Source organism: Pleurodeles waltl, chromosome 4_1 (assembly GCF_031143425.1).
Source record: "Pleurodeles waltl isolate 20211129_DDA chromosome 4_1, aPleWal1.hap1.20221129, whole genome shotgun sequence".
Lineage (NCBI taxonomy): Eukaryota > Metazoa > Chordata > Amphibia > Caudata > Salamandridae > Pleurodeles > Pleurodeles waltl.
In genome coordinates, this window is record NC_090442.1 from 639,405,469 (window position 1) to 639,426,644 (window position 21,176).

Below are 21,176 nucleotides of genomic sequence, written 5' to 3' on the forward strand. Positions count from 1 at the left end.
GAGAGGGTCAGGGTAGTTTACTTATTAGGGGTGGAGGAAGGTGTTAGGGCTCAGGGCAGGTAGGGCTGTAGGGGTAGTTTAGTTTTTAGGGGTGGGAGTTGGCGTAGTTTTTTTAGGGCTTTCACAGTAGTTTAGTTATAAGGGGTGAGGGAAGGTTTTAGAGCTCACGGCAGGTGGGTGGTGTCGGGGTAGTTTACTTATTAGTGGTGGGGTAGTTTTGGGATCAGGGCAGTTTTATATGTTAAGGGGGGGGTTGTATGACAATCATGAATGCCGTTTCCACATTTGTCTTTACTGAGAATGCTTTTACAAGCATGTGTGGAAAAGACAAGCATGGCAAGAGTGGTTCTGGCATGTGTGGCTGTGTCATACAACCTATTAAAGTACATAAAAAGGTGATTGATGGAATGCTTGAATTAATATTAGCCACTGGTAATTACTCAGAGCTGCATCCCAGTCCATTGTTGTTTTACACACCATACCACCTCAGTTTGGATCCATTATTGTTATTATTATTATGTAATTACCAGTGGCTGGAATTGATTCAAGCATTCTATCCATCACCCTTTTGTATACTTTAGGGTGTTGCCTTAAGTGCAATGGGTATGTCCAAATGTGGGCTCCGTGCCCACTGTGTCACTGGAACCAAGCTATTCCTGGCTGATCGGCCCTGGGTCGTTTGTGTTCCAGTTCAGGAAGGACCTGGCCTAGCAGTTCGGGCTGGACTGTTTCCATTGGAGCAGGGTCAAGACGGATTTCTATACGGCTGGGTCCAAAATGAAGTGGTAAGCTGTGTACAATAACAATGGACTGGGATGCATCCCAAGTAATTACCAATGGACTAAATTATTGCAGGCATTCCATCCATCACTTTTTTGTATATTTTACAATGGAGGGAAACAACATCTATGGCTAGAGGAAGGCTAATAAATTACTTGTGGTCATGGAGAAGAAAAAGAACAATGTCATTCATCAAAGGAACAAAGCAACTGCAGTAGAACACAATGAATAAGAAAATGCGTCAAAGTAGCAATGCTGTTGCCTCCATATCCAGGACAACATGACCTGCTGTCCAGTGACCAAGTACAGATTAAACAAACATTGGTAATGCCAATAGGTCTTGCATTTGCGAGAGTTAAAGCTATTGGTGTTGTAAGTGACAATGGGCCATATGTATGAACACATTTTCCCATAGACACAGAATGGACAACATCCTTTGATACATCTGGCCCAGTGTCTCTTACTCATGTGTTTTGGTTTGGAGTGGAGTGGATTATATGTGGTGTGGAGTGTAATAATATGGGTCGGATTGGAATTGGAAATTATGCAATTGTGTGGTATGGAGTGGATTTGTTGCAGAGAATTGTGTGGTATGGTGGATGGATAAGGGTGAGAACTGCACAGAATAGGCAGGAAAACAGAGAGAGATGGGTAGTTTCGCCACAAAGTGGTGAATGAACTCCAGAGAGAGGAGCAAAAAGAGTGTGTGAGAAAAAGAGAAAGAAGTGGAGAGCGGGCAAAAGATGCATGAAGTGGGAGCGGCTGTGTACGCAGAAGACACCCCAAGCAGTGGAGGAGAGAGTGTGACTGAGGGACAGAAACGTTGAAAAGGAACAGGAAAGAAACTATGCTGGAAGAGCTGAAGTCAACCGCATGAGGGAAGCAGGAAGAGTGATAAAAGTAATGAGGTAATGAATGAGGTGGTCTTTCCCTCTGGGGTTTGGGCACAGCTCGGAATGGTAAGGTGCTGGAAACTATGTAAAGAGTAAAGGGGCTGAAGTAAGTGAGAAAACGGAAGTCTTCCTCAACCTTGTGATCTTTTCCTGTCTTAAGTTATTTGAATGCATATATGTCTGTTATTGGTGCGATACCTCACTGAGCTATCTTTCTGGCATTGGAGCGTACGACACGCAGATTGCATGCGTAGGTGTGCAGTATGTTCACGACCCTCTGAGCTAGCTCAATGGGAATAAAACATGTAGCATGCAGGTTACACACCACTCTCTACAGCAGATATATTAAATCACTGGGCTACCTCACTGTGATTGAGGAAATGTGACCAGCAGGATGTAGAGAGTTATCTGTAGTAGGTGGGTGGGCCTGCTGAGCTATCTTTTGGGGATTGGAGTTTTTGACCAGGGCCACTAGCAAATTGAGAATTTACTCTATATAAATTAGCTGCACCTGCCATTTTTTCCATAGTCTGTTTTGCTTAATCTCAGACGACAGTTCTGCACACAGGTCGCAGTACCGAGCCTTACTGTTCGCAAGGGTTAACGGGTCACCTTCAACATCTGGTTTCTGTGTGGAGGTTTAAAGACATTACTTTTCCTAGTGTTTAGAGAGGGGCTTTTGTCTACAGTAGGAAACGAAAACGCAGGATGTGTAAATGCAGTTCAAAGGTGAAATAATTGGTTTCTTCTTTGTCCTGATTATTTTTCATACTAAAAACACACTAATGCTGTCCCCAGAAAGTGTTCTCTAAGTGGCAGTTCTTTCCAGAGGGGATGAAGACGTAACAAGAATCCCAGTCTTCTTACATCTTTATAACAGCCCAATGATTTGTATTCTGGAGTGTACCCTCATGAGACAGTCAGTCCACATCAGCACACTGCACTGCTTTCCATGGCGGCTGCTTGAGGAAAAGAGGTGCTTTGGATCACCAGAGGATGGACACCCAAACGGCAGACACGTTTTAGACTATAGCTGGGCTATACTGTACCAAATAAACAAGGCGTTTTTTTTGTTGCTTTTTTTCCACAGGAAACACACATGAGGACTGCATTTGCTCACTGTACCCTTGCATTTGTTGCACACAAATTGCTTGGCTCTGGAACATAGGAAGGCCAGTGTTAATAAAATGGCGTGCCTGTGCTTCATGCATGGCCAGTTTATTAATTGTTGGTGATTAACTCTGAGAAGTGAATTTGCCCATTTGTGTATAGTTGTTTTCCATAGTTGGTATACTGAGGTCCCTTTTGTATCTGGGTGGTACAATGTAAAAATGGACACAACAGATACCTCAAAACGAGTAACCTAATTCACCTAAAATCACATAATATGCCATACAATGCACATTTCCTTGCTGCATAGTAACGGCGTTTGTGACCCGCAGGATATATATATTTTTGTGCAGCAGGTGCATGAACACACTAAGCCATGTTAATTTTCTTCAAATCTCTTTATGGATTGTAACAGAAACTCACGGAGCAGGTGCTCACATAGATTAGTAGACCAATTACATAGTCATAGAGACATGAATTATAATAATCACACAAAAATACTATTGAAACCACAACAATTAACTATGCCACTCAATAAGAATTAGTGATGTAATATTTTATATGAGGGCGGAACGCTAGTGTCCGAACTGAGGAGCACGGTCACATATCAACAGAGCGCACAACAGTGACCTGTTGTGCTCATCTAGTGGTGTCGGGTGGTAATATCAAGAGGAGAGCCTTAGCTATATCATGACCGGCCGGGTGGGGATAGGGACTCTCATATCCAGCGCCCACCACGCGAATGGGAGGCGCATTAGCACAGTAGCTCACATTGAGGGAGCCAAGAAGGCAACTTTAACAGGGCGTAAGAGACCCCAACAGGGAAACCATGTGCCAGTCCAGTGTAGTGATATGCATGGGGGGTTTAAGGTAGGCGTGTGACGTTCTTAGCTTCAATGCTTACGATGAAGGCGTCCCATATTTCAAAGCTTCCTTCAGCCAACCCTCTGTACTGTAGCTGACGCAAAGTTTGAGCCTCCGCATAGGACAATTGCAGCAGATCGCGTAGCCAACTGGTATATCCTGGTGCGTGTGGGGCCTTCCAATGGGTCGCTAGCAGACGCTTAAACACTATGAAGGGCAGGTCAATAAAATCGATGTACTTGTTTGTCCCCCTTGGCGCGGCGGCGTAGTCCCAGCAAGCAGGGCTCAGGTTCAGTCTTTAGGACATGATCAGTAATATCAGCCACTGTGTCAGTGATGTGTTGCCAAGCTATGGCTAACGGGGGCACTCCCACACCATGTGGTAGAAATCCGCAAATGACTTTGCGCGTCTAGGACACGATGGGTCTGTCGCGGGAAACATTTGTTTTATGCGGGAAAGGGAGAAGTAGGGGATGTGTATATAATTGAATTGGGTGTAGCGGAGTCTGGGATTCCAGGAGACATTTTTGACAGTGTATAACACCGCTGCCCAGGCTGCCTGTGACAAGAGGGAAGGGAGTGCTGCATCCCAGAGGGATCTCGCACGCTCCAGTTCTGGGCAGACCCCACCCTCCCCCCCCCCCCCAACAACAGCGTTGAATATAGTTGTGATATTGCACCCCGGGTGCCATCCACAGATAGGATCAATGTGAGTATCTGTGATGTCGGTGGTTCATCGTCGCCCACACCCCGCATGGTGCGTAGTAAGTGTTGCACTGCGCAATATGAAAAGAAGGTGCTGGCTACTAAGCCATGTTAATAACACTGAAATCTGTGACTTGGATGTTTGAAAGATCTCTGCAGCAGGTATCTTATCCACGTGTCTATCTTACGCATGCTTGAAGCAGAGATGTGCACGTTACACCCAGATTTTTGGAGAACTTGCATGAACCTCCTCGGTTATATTTTTGATTTGTAACCCATAACCTGCAGGCGACATTAACCTACCAGGGTATCTAGCTGGAGTGTAATATTTGCCAGATATAGAGGTATTTGCAGCAGGTTTATAAACCTGCTGAGACATCTTAATGCAAATGGATTTTGCGGCCTGTAGGAAGGAAGGTCTCTGCAACTGGAACACAACCTCATGAGCTATCTCATGTCATTCCATCCTGTGTACTGCAGGATAATCCGAGATGTGCTTAGAAAGTACATTAACCTTCTGGGCTGTCTTGCTAGATTTGGAATCTATCCCACACAGGTTTCACACTGTATGGACCCCCCCCCCAAAGCTCTTATATAGGGACTGGAATCGGTGATGTACAGCTGGCATAGTTTCCTTTAGTAGGCACACAACCACTCAGTGATCTTACTGCGATTGGCACATCAAAACAATATTTTTTGAGTTAAAAAATAATCTTCAGAGGAAGCTAGGGCAACGCGAGAAATGACAAAGACTCCAAGAAATTCAGGTGTGTCAAAATGATTTTAAATGTATTGGCTTCTCCTGCACACATTTGATGCGCAGGGGGTTGGGGCAGAGGATGGGGGTGAGGGTGAGGAAGTCACACTTACATGCTCAGTGCTAATATCCAACTTCTTAAACCACCTTCAACACACAATTTAACATTATACTAATTTTATTAAACAAGCATATGTTTAGGTCGAAGTCAGCGTAATCAGAAGGGGACCCTTTAGAAAGATCTTTGCATTAGGAGCATTAACATGTCTAGTTGGACCACGGCCTGCTCTTAAAAAATGTTGGGGCCCCGATTCACAAAAGGGAAAGGAGCCCCTTAAGGAGTCGGTAAAGTATGAACGTTTTGCAAATGGATTCCCGGTTGCTTAGCATGCATCCATGCTAGTGTGACTCGCTATTAAGAAAGGACGCCCTTTATTTGCCCCTTTCTAATAGCGACTTGCAAGCCCTATTTTGCGAGTCTGTAATATATAGTGACTTGCTAAATAGGGTAGGTACTTAAGATAATGCATTTCACCAGTCGCCAATTGGCCATTTGTGACTGATAAAATGTATTGTACATCTGGCCATTAGTGCCAGATGTATGAAAAAAGTGATTTGCTATTGCCTTATAGCAAATTCTTGTGATTCGCTATTAGGAAATCGCAAACTGTGATGTTCTACAGTGTCTCAGATACTGTCTGCAATTCCCAAATGAATTGCAAGAGACCTGCCTCATTAATATTCATGAGGCCGTTTGCAACTTGCGATCCATTTGGGAATGGCCACAATCACAGGGATGTTGGCCTGCTGGTGTCAGCAGACCACCATGTCTGTGATTGCTTTTTAAATAAAGCAATTTATTTTTTGTAATGCAGCCCGTTGTCCTTTAAAGGAAAACGGAATGCATTACAAAAACAAGCATTTGCAATGCAATAGGTCTTGCATATGCTTGAGTTAGAGCTATTAGTGTTGTAAATGCATAACTGGACTTTTATAGCCACATAAATTGGTCATCCCTGCCGCATTATTTGTCCTCTCTGCCACGTAATTCCTGTGGCCCTGCATATAACTAAAGCACTTCCATTTACTGTAGAGAGTTTTGCCCTGATGACCTTGAACATTTCTTAGATTGTTTTAGCACCGTTTTCTTGTAATTTTTAACGCAGGTGATGTGTTAGGGACTGTTACTGACATTTTCAGAGAAATGTGTTTGTTTCATGCAGTAGCCATAAAAAAAAGGTTCTTTTAGACCAAAACAGGACCTCGGACATGAGAAATGAGAAGGTGTCACGGAGATTATTAACAGTAATATTAGTGAGGTGCTACGTTACAAGTATTGAAAACACACATCACCGCCCCTAAATATTAGATGTAAACACCTTAAAAATGTGGACGAATGTGCCTGTGCATTGTTAATGACCTGGCCAAAGAGGAAGCTGGAACTGGATCATAAATTAAAATCTTTTATGAACAGGGGCCCCCAAAAATTTGTTTGGCACAGGGTCCCCAAAATCCTTAAGATGCCCCATAGAAGAACTAGGGCAAAAGTAGGATAAATGCTGTTGCACAATTAGAGAAGTGGATTAGGCTGCATTTGTCAGTAGACGTGGGAGAGTATATCTTATAAAGATGGTTCTTCTCCTGAAAAGCGTTCACTAAAGAGTTTACGACAAACATGGATCTTTACCTGGGGCAAAATTGAGACATGATGGCGGACAAGAGGTGGCTTTTAATGAACGTGGACAAACGCTAATCTGTGTAAACATACTTTTACATCCCACGCTTTCAGTGGCTGAAACATACTATTATATGGTACGCAGGGCACAGGAGAGAGGCTTAAGGGCAGCAGAAAGAGAGGAATGCATATCTGTAGGTGTAGTAAGTGGGATACAGCACATTAGATTGTGAAATGACCAACGTTTTTGAAGAGTTTACAAACAGAGAGAGGGCGAGTGTGTGGACGCGTTTTTGTCTGTGTGTAAAAATTCCTGGTGAAATCCAACAGACCGCACTTCATACCCGACTGAAAGCACCTTTCATTGCCACAAAGGATGACAGGGTATACATTTTGAAGCGACTTCAAGCTCGACAGCTATATGAATTCTTGGTGCTGGGCGACGTATGGCTTAAAATTAAAAAAATAATAATAATAATTACTGTGGTTATTTTGCAGCTTTATATAGCGCAAACTCGACCAGCAGGCACCAAAGCGCTTTACAGGAGCACCAATTATATTACATGAGTGCAGATTCATTTTATGGGGATACAGGGAGAGTAAGTGAATTGCCCAGAATCACTGGATGGTTAACCGACACCAATACTCGAACTTTGTTCTCCAGTTACAAAAGGAGTAGCTTTGGCGCTAAGCCACATTTGAGACATCTGTTGACGGAGAGTGTTAATTACAGTGGGAACGCTTTGGACAGCATGGACCAAAAAACAAGATTAAGTTAAGCATGTAAAATGAACTAAGGAAGAACATGGTTACTATAATGCTTTTACACTTATAAAATGCTAGTTGAAATAAACCTGCAACATTTACCGTTCAAATGTGCACGAAGCAGGGAAAGGGTGCAGTACCACAGGCTGCACCTAGGCGTTTCTTGGGACCTCTTTTGGCCACATAAGATACTGCACCCTTGAATTCAACACATCCCCAATGACTTTAAGGTGCCATGCTGAAAAATGAAGCGTGGCGCCCATTTTGTGAAAAGTTATGCTATGCGTTAAGGTTACGTGGAGGGGAGACAAAAGCAATATGGTGGCTGGAAAAAAAAAAGGTGCAACATCCTGGGAAAAGCAAACATGCATAGAGAATGCTAGATTAAGTAAAGCATGTGAAATGTAAGTAGGAACTACATGGTTACGTTAGCTGAGAGAAAGAATGCTCTGCAAATGAAAAAGGGAAGCTTCGCCAAACACAAGCAGGAAACCAAGAAAACAAAAGTCCCCCAAAGAGCACATCAACACGAAAACGCATAATTATACAGCCCCTGTTCCCAAAGAGAACAATCATTTGCAGTGCAATCGGTCTCATATTTGAGAGCGTTAGAGCTATTGGTATTGTGAATTACAATGTCCTTTACCTATGTGTTTTGGTTTGGAGTGTAGTTAATGTGTGCCAGGTACCACAGCAACCCTCCCAGGCCTGTCGCTGCAGGAGAGAGGACACAACAAGGCTGCCAACTTGGGAGTGTTTTTGCTTCATTCCTACAGACTGGCTGCGATACCCTAGAGATGCCTAAACTTTTTTAGCAATAAAACAAGCCACAATTAAGCACCTTCATGGCATTTTACCCAGCGAATGAGGGGGTCAAAAGAGTTAGGAGCAAAGAAAAAGGGGGCAGCCACATATTTCTGTGTGCTGAACTTTTAAAAGAATTATTCCTCTACAGTGGCAATACCAGTCTAACTTTTAAAAACACTGACTGTATACAAAGATAATAACAAAAGAGGCAGCTTAACTGCAAATTAATTAGATCGATTTTGTTAAGAATGGCACTGGCTTTGCAGAACTTTGTAATGGCAGCTCCTGTATTATCAAGCGCTATTTAAAAAAAAGAGTTATTCCCAGACTGCCCCAACACGCACCACACAAAAAACCCTAGGGGAGAGGATGTGGCGTAAGGGCCAGAGCTGCCGACCTTGGAGATGAGGAACATGGTTCAAGTCTCTGCAGCGGCTCAACATCCTGCGATTCTAGGTAAATCACTTAATCACCCCTTGCTACCAAAAATGAATTTGTTCTTGTGTAACTTAACCAGTGCTCATGTAAAGCGATGTAATAGCTTTGTATCGAGCTGGTGCTAAATGAACACTACTTGAAGAGGCCCAATTTACATCCAAAGGCTAGATGTATTTTGCTATCAAGCTTGAGGCCGCGAAGTGCTTGGATCTGGAGTCACAACTCCTTTTTCACCATTTTGGAGACAATACCTTTCGCCATCTTCTTGCCTAGAACTAACCTATGTGCTTGGCTGGTGACCCTCCAGAGGTTATCAAGAGAATGTGTTATTGCTTAGTGTTAAACTCTATGCAAGTAAGTTGGTTAATGCACCCACTGCAGAGCTCTTTAAAGACCGAGAATGTCACAGATTACAATCCTGACATAGCTTTGTCACCTCTTCATCTCTGCACAGGTTGATGCAAATGAATTATAGCGATTTTATTTAGAATGGCACCTTCTTTTCAGTGCCATGAAATGGCAGAACCTGTGTTATCAAGCCCTATATAAGAAAAAACAAGTTATTCCCAGACTGCCCAAGCACACACCAAAGAACCCTAGAGGAGAGGATGTGGCATAAGGGTCGGAGCTGCCGACTTTGGAGCTGTGGAAAACAGTTCCAGTCTCAGTGCCGGCTCAAAATCTTGTGATTCTGGACAAATTGTTTAATCTCCCCTTGCTACCAAAAATTTATGTGTTCTTGTTTAATGTAAATGGTGCTCATGTAAAGCGCAAAATACCTCTGTATCTAGTTGGCGCTATATTAAACTGCAAAGTAATTAAGCTCTCCAATACCGTTTGTGTCAAGTTCGCGCTACATAAAACTGCAATAAAAATAAAATAAAAAAGCCCCCTCAGACATTGCAAAGAAACAGCAAGATGCCCAAAACCAAGGAAGATGTAGAAACAAAATACCACCATGAGCGAAGCAGGTAGACAAAAGAAAAAATAGAGCGCCAGATTAAGTTAATCCATGTAACAGGGTCAGTCTCCAAGGTAGTAACAAAACAGCCTCAAGGCAGACCAAACGTAAAGCATTTACCAACGACATAAAGGGGTTTTTGAAAGGCAGACGCAGGAACAAATGTAAGTGATGGGCTCGAGATGGGTGTGGTTCAAGCCCAGAGAATAGATTACAACATGTCGAGAAGAACAGCACTTGGGCGCTGCTATGCTCAACCTAAAAAAGGAAGGACAAAGAGGAATGACTGACCACTAGCAAGCAAGGATTTTTAAATGACACTGACATGAACAAATGAAATGGCTTTAAGCCCACTGAAGTATACAAGAAGCTCTACCTAAAAACGAAAAGTTTTCTTTTCATTTGTTAAGAGTAGTCAGTTGCCTGCACTTAAAAAATGTTTGCACCCACATTCACAAAGGGGAAGAAGGGATCCCTTGGACTCCTTCCCGTTTGCCAATGGCTCACCACCTTCTCTAAGGAATCGGTAAAATATGAATGTTTTGCAACCGCACTCCAGTCTCAAAACATTCATACATAGCACTGCTATTCGGTATTAGCAAGGGACGCTCTAAACATGCCCCTTCCGAATACCAAGTCGCAAAAGCAAAACGCAAGTCAGTAACAAGTTACTGAATTGCATATTGCCTTTTGTGCAAAGGAAAAAGCATCCTTGTGACCGGAAAAATACTTAGTACACCTGGCCATAGTTTTTAAAAACTGTGAAAGGCCTTCTAATTTTCATATTAAGGTTATCAAAATGGATGTAGTTTTTAGGTGTGGAGAAAAGATGAAATGGGATTTTCTCCTATCCCACTTTCCTGTGTGCTCTAGCTCGAGTCAATTGGGAATTGCCCAACTGTGGGCACTGACTCTTCTAATCCAGGAGTAAACTTATTGAACAAGTACAAAGACTTGCAAAACGCACAAAAGAATCAACAGCCCGAGAAAGGCTTCTGAGATGAACACAATACTGTTATGCATTAAATTAAATGTGCCGGTCGATATTCCCAGAATGATTACACAATAAGATAAGAATTCTAAATAACAAGTTATCCACTTTATTCGGCTAAATTATATATAGAGGTTGGTCACTAATGATCCAAACTGGGAACATGTCAAACGGGCTTAACGTGTTCTAACTGTGCGCAGTTGCCCACTACAGCAAAGGCGTCGCTCGGTCCAAACAGGGAAGTGAATAAAACGGCCAACAGAGAAAATAAAACGTATCTGCATCTTCAACAATTTGTTTTACAAATTCAAGGATACCCCACATTTTCTAATGTAGTACAGTTCTCCCAGAAATGCAGAAAATGGTTTAGGAAAAAAGCTGAGATGGACGTATGTATAAGCAGTTTGTTAGGTACCCGAACAATGTCTTGTCTGCTTGCTATAGACACAGATAAAAAATGCAAAACATTACCTTCGTTTCCAAACAAAAGGTGATGCTTGTTAAATAAATTGTCCTTACATATGAATTTAACATTTGCCATGCATAACATCAAGCGCCAACAAACATAAAAAATATCTCTACAATTTGTATGGTGATAACCTACGAAAAACATTTTTAAGGAATCATACAAATAATCAGATTTGAAGTACCTGAAACATTTACGTCCGTTACTACAAATATAAATGTTATCTGTCACGTTCAGGAAAAGCAATGACGCATCCACTGTGATTTTTTTTCTTCTGCTATTCAACAGCACACGAAGGCGATCCTAAACCCCCTCCGAGCGTAGAAGGGCGACTGACTAGCAACTTCATAAGATAGGCAAAATGTCTGCCGCCCCGCCTCGTTACGGTCACGAGTGTGGCAGCGCCACACCCACGCGCCGTCACATTGAACATCATCCGTTTTCAGTGACTGAACTGTTAATAATGCATTACATAGTATAAATGCCAGTGGTATCTCAAACGTATTTGTTAGTTCAAGATGCAACTGCTCTGACTCTACAGCTAAAAGCAAAGGAGCAGGGACTAACTGGCTTCCGATAAAAAAATCTTCCCGTGAGGTTTTCTCTTTGCAGCGGAGGGCTTTAAAATGCCTTTCGATTTCGCCGTTTTCAGTCGGTGGAGCTTTAGCCAGGTCACTGGAACTGTGCGGCAGGGGAGGGCCAAATTATGCGGCAGCGTTGAGTAAATTATGAGGCGAGAAAAGGCAAATTACGTGGCGTAATGCGGCACATTTGTTTTTTATAGCATTGCTTAATTACTTGTAGTTTTTACACTTGTTAATTGTGGGCACTGGGTACACCTTTTTAGTACCAGTTTAACACCCAAATATAGCAATAAACTACAGAAAGGTGACCTTTGCAGAAGGCCTTCCACTGCACTGCAACACGTGTCGCTACATTTTTAATAAGGTTTGAGCTGGAAACACATTATTTCTTTGTTAAAATTTGCAGATTATGCCGCAGAAGATGGATTATGTGGCAAATGTGGAAAGTAAATAATTATGCGAAAATCGCCGCATAACTGCATAATTCCCTTGGCTATAGCCAGTTTGTATGATACTTTTAGCTGTCAAGTGATGGCAGACTGGCACCAGCAATCTAGTTTCAGAGAATTCCCAAGCAGGCTCTTTGCAGTTAACCCATGCATCATTATTGATCCCGCTCGATTGCAAGCTTTAATTCAGTGCTATGATGTACGTCGAGTTCCTCGATTTAAATAAACTGCATTGCATGCTTGTTAATGACATACGCAAATTACGTTATTTTGTTCATGATGTTCTCCTTATGTGACAACACACCCGATTTAGGCTTCAGACTCCTATTTTTTTAAGGCAAAAAGGATATGTATATATATCTATACACAAAACCACTTTCTCTACATGATCCCCGGCCCGGGTGTCAGAGATGCATGTTCAGGCGGGAAAGCTGACAAAAATTGCAGACGCAGCTTCCCTCAGCCAAGAAAGAACATGCACAGTTTAAAACTGGTTGCACTGTGACTTTACTGGAATCACCACGAACAGTGTCAGGTACAGTGTGCAAAACTCCCCGATGCGTTTTAGCAATCTAGTCACCTTGATCAATTGATCAAGCAGTTTTAAATATATTTGTTTAGAAATGGGGCTCTAGTTGGCAGTGGTTTGCACCCTGTCCAAGTAGGAACCCTCACTCTGGTAAAGGTAAAGGAGTTGCACAGCTAAGATAACCTCTGCTCACTCCCTTGGTAGCTTGGCACAAGTAGTCAGGCTTATTTTTAGAAGCAATGTATAAACTATTTGCATGCACACACAGTAACACAGTGAAAACACTACAAAAGTATCCCACACCAGTTAAAGTATCCCACACCAGTTAGAAAATAGCCAATATTTATCTGAGTAAAACAAGACCAAAGAGACAAAAATCCAACATATACAAGTAAAGATACATATTTTCAAAGATTAAATCTTAGTATAGTGCTTAGAAACACAATAGCTCCACTGGGGCTATCACAGCGTCTTGACGGAGTCGCTTCCAACATTCTAATGCCGCTCTTGAGGGAGTGTGAGCCAGTCATGGAGTTGCACTGACCCTGGGTACCTTGGAAAATGATGAGGAAGCAAAGATGTTGCACGGAGTCGGGGAGGTGAGGCGTCGCTGGAGCCGGTGCAGCGTTAGTTCCTTACTGCCACTGGAGAGGTGAGGCACCTGTTCGATACTGCTAGGCAGGGGAGGTGAGGCGTTGGTTCCTTACGGTTGCAGAGGAGGTGATGTGCATTGGCGGTGAGGCGGCGGTTCCTTATGACAAGGCAGGGTCAATGGATCCAGCAGGTCAAGATGTGAGGCGTTGACTTTGTGCTGTCACAATCACACCACGGGGCCACAGGTGCTGCGTCAGAGTTGGATGCCACGGACATCGGTGACACAGCGCTCTGGACTCATGCTGTGGCAGCACTTCAGAGGCACAGCATCAGGCCTGCAGTGGAGGTTGCGGTCGTTGCACTCAGTGAGAAACACACCTCCAGTATAGGCAACAGCATGGAGTCAGAGAGCGGCACCGGTCCTGAAGTCGTTCTGGACAACGATGCACCAGTTTCGTCCTTGTTACACCAGAACTCACTTCCAGGGCCCCAGGAACTGGATATGAACCTTTTGGCTAGTCAGTACTCTCAGCAAGAGAGCCCAGGTGCTGGCAGGTGAAGCCTTTGATGTCCCTGAGGCATCTTTTTTTTATAAACCAATTTTTTTTAAATTTTAAGAACAAAGACACATTGTATTGCTCTAGATGCAAATCGTATCACTATGAGGAGCAGTATAGAAACCAAGATGAGATAACCACAATGATAAAAACACAGATGACAGTATAACCCTTGCAATATATATTCTGGTAGGTGCCCACTTTACCCCATTTGACCCAAACACTTCCCCCACACTTGACCGTGTATTTTTGGACAGCCCTGGGCCTCATACACAGGGTTTTCATGCTGAGCACACCAGTCGACTCCCCTCCGCCAATGCAACAGGATCAGAAGAATAGGGTTACTCCACTTGGTGGCAATGTCGCATTTGGCCACTAGAAGTGCAACTCCCAGAAAGGACCTGTCTGCCCTAGAGTCCCCATCGCCCTTCATCACCCCCAACAAAATCAGTAAGGGCAAGAGCTCCACTTCCCATCCCAAAAGTTCAATCAGGTCTGTCACTACTGCCGTCCAATAGGTTTGAATTTTGGTGCAGGAATACACCATGTGATAGAATTCTGCTGGCAATTGTGTGCAATGCGGATAGGCAGGGGAGGGTTCCTGCATGAAATTGGTGGGTCGGGCCAGGTAGGCACAGTGGAGGTAGTACGTCTATCAGATGCAGTCTGGAGGAGATAACAAGGACCTAGGGAACCATCAATGCATCCCTCCAGTCCGCATCATTAATTGGACCCAACCATCCCTTCCATCGGGTCCGAGTATCGGAGCGTCGGCCCCACCGTGGTGCGCAGGAGGGACGCCGTGGTAAAGCGCAGCGTCACAGTAGGTCCCCTCTCCAAGGCCCCAGGTTTGTCAGGAAAACAAGAATAAAGAGGCGAACCAAACGGGGTGCATGGACAGATGAGGCATCCTCCCAAGAGCAATCACTGAGGGGATAACCCTTCCAGTGGATCAAAAACTGTAGTCTATTCTGAAAAAATCAAGAATCACAGATCTTGTGCATGTCATATTCAGGATGGCCATCCAGAGAGATGGGAGGAGGTCATTGAAAATGTCGGTTGTACGGATCAGGAATGAAAGGCTTTAACTGGGACACATGAAAAAAAGAATGAAATCTCCAAGTATGAGGCAACTTTAGTCGAACAGCAATAGGATTCAACACTTGAAGTATTTGAAAGGGCCCATAAAAACAAGGTTTGAATTTGTTTTGGGAAAACCGTGAGGGCAGAAATCTGGAAGGAAGCCACACCTTGTGTCCTGCTTGATACCAAGGCGCCTCCTGACGTTGACAATCCACCTTCTGTTTCATTGCTTGTTTAGAGGCCAAAAGAGTGGTATGGATTAGGCTCTGGATATGGCAGATTCGTTGTGCAAATTAAGTGACTGCAGGAACAGACTAAGGCAGTCATTACAACATTGGCGGTAAAAGCCGCTTACCGCCGTGCAGAAGACCGCCAACACACCGCGGCGGAATTCCACCACAGCTATTATGACCCACATTTCGGAATCCGCCAAAATTCAGACACCCACACAAGTCCGCCACACCAAAGGTCAGTGATGAACTGGCAAAAACAAAACCTCCACCGTCATGCCAACAGAAATACGCCCACATTATTACGACCCACAAATCCATGCGGCGGTCTTTCAACCGCGGTATTCCATAGGCGGTACACACCGCCACACTCAAAATACACACACATTTACAAAACACTACCACATTGGACAATTCAAAATACACACACCTGATACACATACACACACCACTCCCACACACCCAATACAATCTAAAACACACACACACACAACACCCACAACAAAAAATTCCAAAAGAAGGCCAGAGAGAGAGCACCAGCAAGAACAACAGCATCCACAGGCACACAACACCATCACCCACAGAACTTCCACGCACCTTACACAACACACCACTACATATCAGCACACTTATCACCACACACTCCACCCCACACATCACCTACACCACCCCATGGCACGGCAAAGACACCCCAGGTAGAGCCACAGCTATTCGGAGCACAGGTGCAGCACACCTCCATTGCAAGGAAGATGGAGCTATGGCGAAGAATAGTGGACAGGGTCAACGCAGTGGGACAGCACCCAAGAAATCGTGAGGACATCAGGAAGCGGTGGAACAACCTACGGGGGAAGGTGCGTTCCGTGGTCTCAAGACACCAGCTGGCGGTTCAGCGGACTGGCGGCGGACCCCCACCTCCTCCCCCACAACTAACAACATGGGAGGAGCAGGTCTTGGAGATTCTGCATCCTGAGGGCCTCGCAGGAGTAGGTGGAGGAATGGACTCTGGTAAGTCAAATCTTAACTATTACAACCCCCCTACCTGCATGCTATCACATATCCCCACCCTCACCCCCAGCACCCCAACTCCTCACATATGTCCCAACATCACAAACTACCCATCCCAACACCCAGCCCTGCATGCAACAACAAAGCATGGACACCCATCACTAAACCATGCCCACTGCACATACCCATACAACCCCCTAAACCATCCTCACACAAGGTCTCACACAGGAATGCAAGCACTTGGGTACACGGTCACCCACCCATTGCACACCATGACACACACAGATGTAATAACCATCCTTTTATACCCCTGCAGGACCCCTACCCAACGTCACCGGACAGGAGGGTCCACACATGTCCACACCACCAACAGAAGAGGCCCACAGTGATGACAGCTCCTCTGACCAGCCCGGCCCATCGGGGACCTCGGGACAGTCGGTTCCCATCACCCAGTCACAGGCCACTACAGACCTTCCACCGTCTGGAAACACCAGCACAGCACCCACCCAGCGGGCCCATACCTCCGTCCCCAGGACATGTCAATCAGCAGTGTGTCCACCACTACAGAGAACCCAGGATAACCCACCACCCCAACAACAACAGGGACCTGGGGGCAGTGGTAGTGGGCACACAGTCCAGGGGACAGAGGCCCAGGAACACAGGGGAACTGGGAGGGCTGCTGTGCGACAGGGGGCGGACAGGCCAAGGGAACCCACTCTCCATGAGGCCCTCTCCTCCATCATGGGAGCCTACCACCACTCCCAGGAGACGATGGCAATGGTACTGGCCAAGTTTCAGGAGACCCAGCGCCTGCAGGAGGAACAGTATATGGGCTTCAGGGAGGAACTCAGAACCATCAGCTCCACCCTGGGCACCATTGTAGGGGTGCTGAAGGAACTTGTGAATACCAGGAGGGACACTGTGGCACTACAAGGGGCCCCTGACACTAGCATGGACGATGAACTGCCCACCACCTCCGCCGGCGCTAGTGGACAGGTCGCCCTGCCACAGAACCACCACACCAGCACCCACCCCCTGCAGAGGGAGAACCACCCTGCAAACGGTCCCTGAGATCCAGGACAAAGGCAGAGCACGATGCCAAGACCCCGCCAAGAAATGAGACCACCCTGATTGTCATCCTACTGTCCCACTTTGTCACCCTGTCCATACTGAAACTGCCCCAGCTCCACTTCCTATGCCCATATGGGCAATGCACCTGTGAGACTAATAGACTGGACTCTGCCATGGACATTCCTCCGCCATCACCCCTCACCATTTCACTACCCCCTCCAATATTGAGCACTTAACTAAACACACTTAAAGCACAAAACAATCTGGAGTCTGTCTTTGATTTCGAAATAGTGTATTAGCAATTACAGTGACAAAATGCTCTTTCAAGTTTAATGTCAACATACCTATGTCACACAGCTCTAGTCCAGGAGGAATCTAAGCAGATGTCACACAGTGGGACCCAGATCTGTGAAATCGTAAGGGAAAGTGACAATTCAGTGACCATATACTGGGTGAAAACGACACACAGTAGAGAGGTAGTAGTGTTAAAGTACATGTAGTAGGCAGGTTTGTATTCTTGCCTGTTTCTCACTGGAAATATTGCTGAATCACTGAGTCCCTGTTGTGCATGTTTCTTCCCCTGCTTCCTCGTCTTCACTGTCCACAGGCTCCACAGCTGCAACAACACCGCGATCTGGGCCATCCTCCTGCAGAAAAGGCACCTGTCGTCGCAAAGCCAAGTTATGAAGCATACAGCAGGCCACGATGATCTGGCAGACCTTCTTTGGTGAGTAGAGTAGGGATCCACCTGTCATATGGAGGCCTCTGAACCTGGCCTTCAGGAGGCTGAAGGTCCACTCGATCAACCACCTAGTTCGCCCATGGGCCTCATTGTAGCGTTCCTCTGCCCTTGTCCTGGGATTCCTCACTGGGGTCAGTAGCCATGACAGTTTGGGGTAACCAGAGTCACCTGCAAATGGTGAGGGACAACTGTTAGGCATGCACTAACCTGGAGGGATATCCCCAGACCCACACAACCATTCCCACTGACTTGCTTCCAGGTGCTCACCTAATAGCCACACACAGTGCCTCTGGAGTTGACCCATCACATAAGGGATGCTGCTATTCCGCAGGATGTAGGCGTCATGCACTGAGCCAGGGAACTTGGCATTCACATGGGAGATGTACTGGTCTGCCAAACATACCATCTGTACATTCATCGAATGATAACTCTTCTGGTTTCTGTACACCTGTTCACTCCTGTTGGGGGTACCAAAGCCACATGTGTCCCATCAATGGCACCTATGATGTTGGGGATGTGTCCCAGGGCATAGAAATCCCCTTTCACTGTAGGCAAATCCTCCACCTGAGGGAAAACGATGTAGCTCAGCATGTGTTTCAGAAGGGCAGACAACACTCTGGACAATATGTTGAAAAACATAGGCTGGGACATCCCTGATGCCATGGCCACTGTTGTCTGAAAGGAACCACTTGCAAGGAAATGGAGCACTGACAGCACCTGCACTTGAGGGGGGATTCCTGTGGGATGGCGGATTGCTGACATCAGGTCTGGCTCCAACTGGGTACACAGTTCCTGGATTGTGGCACGGTCAAGCCTGTATGTGAAAATCAAATGTCGCTCCTCCATTGTCGATAGGAACGGTCGGTACACCGGAGGATGCCGCCATCTCCTCACATGTCCCAGCGGACGGTGCCTATGAAGGACAACAGCGAGCACAGAGTCAAACAACTCAGAGATACGTACCCACAGTTTACACAGAACACCTATCATACACAAAAGGTGGCCTGCGTGTGTGTTGAGTCTAGGCCTAGGTATGAGTGACGCAGCTGGAAATGAAGCTATGTGGGCCTCTGAAATGGCGGCTGCCTGACCTGTAAAGTGGGACAATGGGATGTGAGGTAACTGCACTGGCGTTGTACACCGTCGCGGTAGGCGGTCGAAGACTGCAGCGCAATGCTGCATTGGTAAAAATTGGACCCTTTGGGTCCCAGGAGCCAATGGCGATGTACGCCGGCGGTGACGCTACGCACCGCAGCGGACGTGACCGCCATTTTCTATCTGTTCAATCACTCGATACCTGATCTTCGACTGGAGAGGACCTACACTGCAAGTGCTGCTGTGACCTCGGTCTGGAAGAGACAATGGCTCGAGTGTCTGGGGAAAGGGCCCCTGCCTTCACATCGGAGGAGTTGGAGAAACTCGTGGATGGGGTTCTCCCCCAGTACACGCAACTCTTCGGTCCTCCAGACAAACAGGTAAGTACACAGGGAGCATGTTGTATGGGCTATGCCTGTGTGGAGAGGGCTGGATGTAAGAAGGAAGGGGGGAGAGTGCTGCGTGCATGAAAGACGGTGAATGCATGTGCCACATGGTAAGGGTAGGGATGGGGGCCAATCACTTTGACAGTGCAGTTGGTAATAACTTCTCTTTTTCTCCTGTACATTTCATGTAGGTCAGCGCCCACCAGAAGAAAGATATTTGGCGTGCCATCGCCAAGGATGTCCGGACCCTGGGGGTCTACCACAGACGGAGCACCCACTGCCGGAAAAGATGGGAGGACATTCGCCGCTGGAGCAAGAAGATTGCGGAGGATCAGCTGGGGATGGCCTCCCAACTTGGGAGGGGTGCTGGTCGCACCATGACCCCCATGATGTTCAGGATCCTGGCGGTGGCCTACCCGGAGTTGGATGGGCGCTTGAGGGCATCACAGCAGCCACAAGGGGGTGAGTACACTCTCATTCTGCTGACTTTGCGCGCAGTGGAGGTTTCTGGGTGGGGGAGGAGGGCTGTGGGTTTCCCTAGGCCAGGGCGAGTTCCGTAGGCAAGGCCCCTCCGTATGTCAGGCCATGTGGCACCCCAGCCCACCTTTGTAGAGTGCCAAATACAGCTAGTCATGCCCCTGTGTCATCTATGTGTGCAGATGTCGTCCATAGCCTTGTAGGCCATTTCCCAGAAATTGAAGAGTGGAGCCCCAGAGCACGGCGTAGTACAGGGGGCTTCTGTGTCTGTCGTGTCCGCCAACGGTAGCGGTAATGCATGCACTCAACATGTCTTCCCCCCCTTTTTGTGGTCTCCCTGTTCTTGTGTGCATTAGCATCATCAGGCAGAGGAGCAGTGGCACCGGAGCACGAGGGAGCTGCATCCCACATGGCCCTGGAGGGCGACACTAAGGAGTCTGAATTCACCAGTGGGACGGAGGGCGAGGGGAGCTCCACGGCGGGGACAGGAGCTGACACCAGCGAGACTGACTCGTTCTCTGATGGGAGGTCCCTTGTGGTGGTGGCAACATCTGTGCCCCCGCATCTACAGCTACAGCCGCCACCCCCCCTACCAGCACCGCCCTCCCAGCAGCCCCTCAGCCTTTGCCCGTGCCCGCTCACCCAGGAGGGTGGGCATCACCTCCGCCCCAGGCACCAACTTGACCTCTTTCCCACACCTCCCCCACCCCGTCCGTCTCATAGGTCCCAAACTGGCACCTCAGCCACAACATCTCCGGGACCAGGGGTGCCTGTAGTCACCAGAATGGGGAGTGCACCGGCCCCCAGTGTGGCATGGAGCCACAGCACAGACAGTCCCCCACCTGTGAAGCATCAGAAGTTGGCCAGTGCCCGGCGGGAGAGGGGGAAGACTCCAGCCACCAAAGCCGCTCCCAGGGGTCCCGTTGGGTGTGTGAAGTCAGCTGTGACACCTTCCAAGGTCCACAAGAAACCCGGCAAGTCTGGGAAGAGCTGCACGGCGGAGAAGACCGCCATCATCCCCACTGCCCAGGAGGCCACCGCCAGCACCAGCCCAGCTGCCCAGGAGGCCACCGCCAGCCCCTGCCCAGCTGCCCAGGAGGCCACCGCCAGCACCAGCCCAGCTGCCCAGGAGGCCACCGCCTGCACCAGCCCAGCTGCCCAG

The 21,176-nt window shown here is 46.8% G+C and overlaps 1 long non-coding RNA gene across 1 annotated transcript in view; it reads right to left on the reverse strand.

Moving 5' to 3' along the window:
• LOC138287995 (uncharacterized) overlaps nt 1–11,592 on the reverse strand; it is a 30,273-nt gene extending 18,681 nt beyond the window's left edge. The window contains exon 1 of the long non-coding RNA XR_011202309.1: nt 11,397–11,592. This is a non-coding gene — a long non-coding RNA (uncharacterized lncRNA). The remainder of the gene's footprint in view (nt 1–11,396) is intronic.
• Between the last annotated feature and the right edge of the window lie 9,584 nt (nt 11,593–21,176).